We start from the raw sequence: 6,532 nt of genomic DNA on the forward strand, positions 1-6,532 counted from the left end.
GAGAAGTTGGAGGAGCAAGAAGCATGCAAAGATAGAAATAATGTAGGAGCTGAAGGCAAGAGGTATTTATGGATAGAAGTTAGGAAGGAGCTGAAGGTGAGAAGTATTTATGGATAGAAGTTAGGAAGGAACTGAAGGCATGAAATATTGATGGATAGAGATGATGAAGGAACTGAAGGTAAGAAGTGTGAATGGATAGAGATGATATGATAATATAACATAACATGACATAACATAACATAACCTAACCTAACCTAACCTAACCTTACTCGAGCAGGTAATAAGTGTGAATGGTTAGAGACGATTTTCAGAAGATTATCATAATTTGCTGCAAAAAGAACTCTAATGTCTGCCAAGTGAGTGTTAAGAAGAGAGAGGAGAGGAAATGTTTTAGAGAGTCGTTCTCGTTCTAAATGACGGTCAGGGGATTAATCATTAAAATTAGCTTTACTTACGTCGAGTAAAAAAACATCCGAAACTTACTCTCATGTTGAAAAAATTTTGCAAACCTTTTTGGACTAGGTCAGTCAAATGAGTAATCTAATCATTTGAACAAGCAAATACCTAAAACCCTAACTCAGTATCTGTTGTACCACACACTGATGTATTTTGTATCATTGATTCTGTGTTTTCATAAATCGAAAACAATTAGATACACAGATAAATGTCACTTGAAATTCAGATTTGGACTGCATTTGGCAATACGGAACTAATATTTCAGGCTTAGAGGTAAAAACACCTATGTGCATAGGGGAACCAGTGGCGCATATGCTGATTCTAAAATAACCCAGAAATTGTAATTCCTACTTGCAAAATGTGGGCCATTTCGGGAGTAGATGCTCCATAAAGAGCCGCTCAATTATTGCGTAGGCTACATAAGGTGATTCGATGACCGCCATATTTTATGTCAGAACGACATGCAGTATATCGCATCGATTAGTTCTCATCTATTTAGCCACTTGTCATTTTTATCGAATTTTGAGAACGCATTGCTGTTGTCCCGAGACTAGAGAAATCACTCGCCAAAGACAAACCAATTCAGTGTAATAAAGGCAGAGTTTCATTAGAGGGAAAAATATCGAATTCGAGAGCAGAAAACTCGCATTCTATACAGCTACCTTTATTACGTTGAATTTGTTTGTCAAATGTTTAAGTGAATTCTTTAGCCTCGTGACAACAGAAACGCAATTTCAAAATTCGATAAACATGACAAATAACTGAGAACATGAAACTAATGGATGGAACATATCGCATGTTGTTCTGCCACAAAATCTAGCGGTCATCAAGTCACCTTACATACGTGGGAAAAGGGTGGATCTATCCTTGCGCTTTCAGGCGTTACGGTGTAGGGAGGGGGGGGGGGGGCTGTCCAGTCTTACGAAAGCTTCTCATCTCAAATTAATAACATATTATAAAATATTACAGCACTCACTGAGTCAGAAATTTTTCTGTTAAAAACTCTCATCTCATCTCATCTCATCTCAAATGAAAAAAACAATATTATCCAACACAGGTAAGTCTCTTTCGGTTTTCTCCGTTACTTTCTAAGAAATGGGAGGGGGGCTGGTCTACATCTTACATACTTCAAAGAGGGGGGGGGGGGGAGGCTATCGAGTCCAGTCCTACGCAAGCTTCTCATCTCAAATTAATAAAATATTAAAATATCACAGCCTTTCGCTGGTCAGAAATTTTACTATTAAAAACTCTCATCTCAAATGGAAAAAAACAATATCATTCAACTATTAAATAGTCCTCTCCTGGTTATCTCCTTTACTTCCTAAAAATTTAAAGGGGGGGGGGGGGGGGGCTTGGCCAATTTAGCGTGGTTCAAAAAGGAGGAGGTGAGAAGATCAAAGAGTCGGCCAAAATGTCTTGCTGCGTAATACTTGAGCGGCTCCTAACTGAATGAAAAAAAGAGGGAGGCAATAAAGAAAAGGAAACACAGTATTCAGTCGAAAATCACTGCAAAATCCCAGGAAAAGCGAAACACCTGCGGCGAACACGCGTCTCTCAAAGAGGAATCGTTTTACGCGGGAAAGGAGGCGTGGCCCGGGCCGGGGAAGGAGGGGGGAGTTTGTAGAATGATCATAGTTTCAGACGACTGAGGGGGAAAAAGAGGAATCAACGAAGGATTACAATCATAATCTGCTCCGTGAAATCATTCAGGAGTGATTTCGGTGAAGAAGCTGAGGCTGGCGACTGACTGTCGCCATGCGAGAGTCTGTTGGTGGGCGGCGAGACAACATCCTGCTGAAAGGGACGGAACGTAGCCACCCAAAGTACGCTTATCTCTCTTAATTTCCCCGGTTTTCTTCACAGCTCTGTCAATGCGCCCCCCTCCCTCCCGGTCACTCTCTCACTATCTACCTCCTCGAGAATCTTTTCTCTGACGGACTGAAATTGCGCGGCAAATCTGACTAGACCCTCGGTTCTCAGAATTCTATACCTGATGAGATAGATAAATCGGATTTCGGCCGATTGATCGGACGTTGCTGATTGACCAAATAATATCTGAATAATTTCTTCCCAACTCTGTGGCGGGTGGTCCTTCCTCAAGAAAAATGAATCGACAGATAAATTTAAACTTATAGGCTTCATTGTTGCACAAAATTCCTGATAAGTTAATTTCCCAATATAAAACCACTGCGAGGCGACAAGTAGGAAAATTTGGCACCTACTCTGACGTGCTAAAGAAGAACGCCGTATGAGCCTTCAGTCATCGCCACATTTCCTTAAACAACTCACGAAATTTCGGGAAACTTTTGATAGTCTTCCTCCAGTTTTGTAAAAAATTTCGATTCAAATTTGATTACTTAAAGCCTCTGAAAATTTCATAGAAAAATATTCAAAACTTTACTCAAGAATAAATATTTACTGAGAGGAAATTTGGCAACATTCGAATGCTCATATGACGTTTTTCCTTTAAGCGGGAATACTGCAAAAGGCGTGGAGCAAACTGAAGGGTAGGAATGCCAATATTTATCGAGGGGGCGAGAGCCAGAGGGACTTAATCTCATAGCAAAGTTACTGAATTCATTTTAAAATTCGTGGTGAATTGTTATCATGATATGACTAAAATTTAAGGGAAAAAACCACGGACACACGTCCGTCACATGATTAAAGTAGTTACTTAGTTCAAGTGAAAATTTTCAACATATCGATACAATCAAGTTCCAACGTTTAAGTCTCAAATATATGGGTGATCGCTTTCTCTCTCTCGTACATCGATTCTAAGTACATCTTCTCTCTAAAATTTTGTCTGCTGGACGCTTCCCAGGGTAAAAGGACGCTTAAAGAGGTTTTTAAAAAAAATAAATCTCAGATATGTGGATGTTAGCTCTCTCTCTTCTTCACGTACATCTATCCTTCTTCTTCTCTCTTCCTTACACCTATCCTTCTTCTCTCTTCATCCTTACATCAATTCTTCTCTCTTCATTCTTACATCTGTCTTTCTTCATCTGTCTTTCTTCTTCTCTCTTTCTTACATCCATCCTTCGTCTCTCTCTTCAATTTTGTCCATTAGACACTTCCCAGGGAAAAAGGACACGCTAAATAGTTGAAAAAAAATAAAAACAAGAAGTCCCTCTGGCTTTTACCCCTGGCTCCGGGGGGGGGGGGGGGAGGTGTCTTTCTAGATTTTAAAAATTGATACGTTTTATAATCTTTGCGAAATCTCAAATTTCTAGTCGTTCAATTGAGTAATTCTCAAATAATAAATCAGAGCGTGATGGGCAGAGAGGAGCAAAAATTGTATTCTAACTTAACGCTACTTGTAAGTATGCTCTTGATAAATTCGAACTAATATAGGAAAGGTGCTTAGAAACAAATGAAACTCTTGAGGAGAAAATATGATACAAATGAAAACATTGTAGCTCACACTAAGACCTGTATTGATGCCTTCATTAAACAAATTTTTAATAGAGTTACTAAGAGAGAGGAAGTTGGACTATTAGGGGATTTTTCGTGAAGATTTACTTCAATTCAGAACACACAAATTGAGTAAAAACTGTAGGATAAAATTTTAAAAAAATCAAAACCTCCCTCTCCTAACACTCACCAGCAGTCTTCAAATTTAGAAATAACTACCTAGATCCTGCTCATTCGAGGAATTTTGGAAAAAAAAACTATGAAAAGACAACAAATAATAACTGAAAACATGTAGATAATTTGACGTATTAAGTAACATGATCAAAAGGAACAACATCCACTCTTAAATGAGCCCAAAGATCCATAAGTGTACCTGTAGATGCACGACGTAGCTCATGTCCGAGTATCTCCTGAATAAAATGTATCCAGTGAAAGAAAAAATAGGAGACATATGATACATTTTGGTGATCTCAATATTCGACAAATACCTTAAACTAGAGGTGACTGAAATTTCTAGACAACAAAAGCCGACTGTTCATTTCCTCTTTGAGGTACAAAACCGCACTCTTAGAGTGCAAAACCTCATAGCCATAAAAGAGGCAATCAGTGTAGAGAAACGCAACATGTTATGACAGAATTGAAATCAGAATAGAATAAATAATTGATGTTTTCAGACCTGGCCGGAGAGCCTCATCAACCTGACGAAGATAGCTTAATTGGGCAGAATATTACAGAAAAATCATCGACACTATCCCCGAGACTCGTCCCACTAGATGAAAAACAGGACACACAAAACGCACGATCACTGAATTACGATTTCACACGACGCGAAAACACAAGTATAATCGGATCCGAAAACACGAGAACCGAAACTGTCCGCGACCATCAAAAGGAATCGTTGAATTCCTCGAAACCGCCGCGAAAAGTTGACACATATCAGACGAACTACGAGAGAACCGAAACCGATGAAACGAAAGTGCGAGACGAATAGAAAAGTCTGAAGTTGGAGCAAGGACACGCAGAACCTCGGAGGTTCAAAAATCCACGCTATACGCCAAGAAATGCACACATCAGAGGAAGTTATGACCAGATACCAGACTCCTTCGAATGGATGGAACAATTAATCAAATTAATCGAGGTAGGTAGATTGAGAAGGAGACGCACACTTCAAACGCTAAGCCGACACTAGGCATGTCTAGGAAACACCGCAACGCACACATAGAAATACGCAGACACGAGGGACAAACAAAAGACAAGTTGACAGACAAAGTTGATGGTGATTTTGGGCATCAGTTGCCCTCAGTCAATTCACCCAGATACCGCGCACAAGTTAGTAACTTTCGAGAAAATGAGGGACTCGATTCAAGCGACGAATTACTGCACACGATTGTTTCCACATACACCGAAAAGTTTTCGCGAAACAAACTAGGTAAAGAACGAGAAACGATTGTGATAGTTCACAAGTCATAGAGGCCTTTCATAAAAGGAAAATCACTTGCAGCCATGTGGGCTTCACTCCGACCGGCGCGAGACATAACAACCAACTCGTGCGACTGCTGACCGAAAACTCAAAAGTGCCGAAAACGGAAAACGGAAAACGAAAGTGACGGATCTGCACGACATGATGGGCGTGGAGTGGGGGGCGCGGAGTTAGCTTCTGTCGATCAACACTGACTGTGATTGGCGCGCGGAAGGGTGCAGACTGTATCCTGTCCCAGATACCGCACGCTGTATACTTGCCGTAGGAAAGAAGCGGCCCCCCAGTCGCCTGCAGCGCCAGGGTAGGCAACCTGTGTAGCGGTATGCCATACTTTAGCCCACCTGTAATGGAAGTGCATTGGAAATTGCACTTCGAATGTGCAGATTATGAACGGCAAATTGCGAAAATTGTTCATTTTAGTCACTAGTCATGGTAAATGGACTCAGAAAATTGAGCAGAGATATTTGCATTAATTTTTTGTTGTTGGTTTTTTTGGCATTTTTCGGCATTTTTTAACGATTTAAAACATCATCATTTAAAAGATACAGCCAATAGAATACAATAACTGTGGGTAAATTTGCTCGAAAATAACGTTCTTAGTTTTCGGAAACCAGGTTTGCACAGGCAGAGGAGTTAGAAAGAACTAAGTACCCAAATAAACAAACGATTGACTAACATTTTCCTTTGTATGATTTCAGTTGTATTCAAGCGATTGTTTCCTTTTCCTTTCTTTATTTTGCAAAAACGAAAGCTTTGAATCAACTGGACTCTTCCACAAGGAGAGTTCATAACAGTTTGCAAGATTGTTTGTTTATTTAGGTTATAGGTCTCTCCTCGGGCAAACCTGGCTGTCAGCCATCAAGAAAATCTGTCCGCATAGGTATGTACAAGGTAAGTTTGGAAAAGCGTGTTACAAACTACGCAAATTGCGCGTTATGGAGTGGATTTGAGACTATTTTGATGTAACTTACGTAATATTTGAGCAAATTTTCCCTTAAAAAATAATTCAGTTGGCTGTATCTCTTGCTAGCGACGGACCCATTTTCGGGGTTAAAATCGAAAGTTCTCCAATCGGACTAAAACCAAATTAGTCCCCACAGAAATGACTCGCAGAGTGGAATTTTCAGGTCGCAAAAGCTCCGCCACGAGTCCGGTGGATCCCACGATTGGCGCCTGATTTCCGCT

Source organism: Bemisia tabaci, chromosome 10, assembly GCF_918797505.1.
Source record: "Bemisia tabaci chromosome 10, PGI_BMITA_v3".
Taxonomy (NCBI): Eukaryota; Metazoa; Arthropoda; class Insecta; order Hemiptera; family Aleyrodidae; genus Bemisia; species Bemisia tabaci.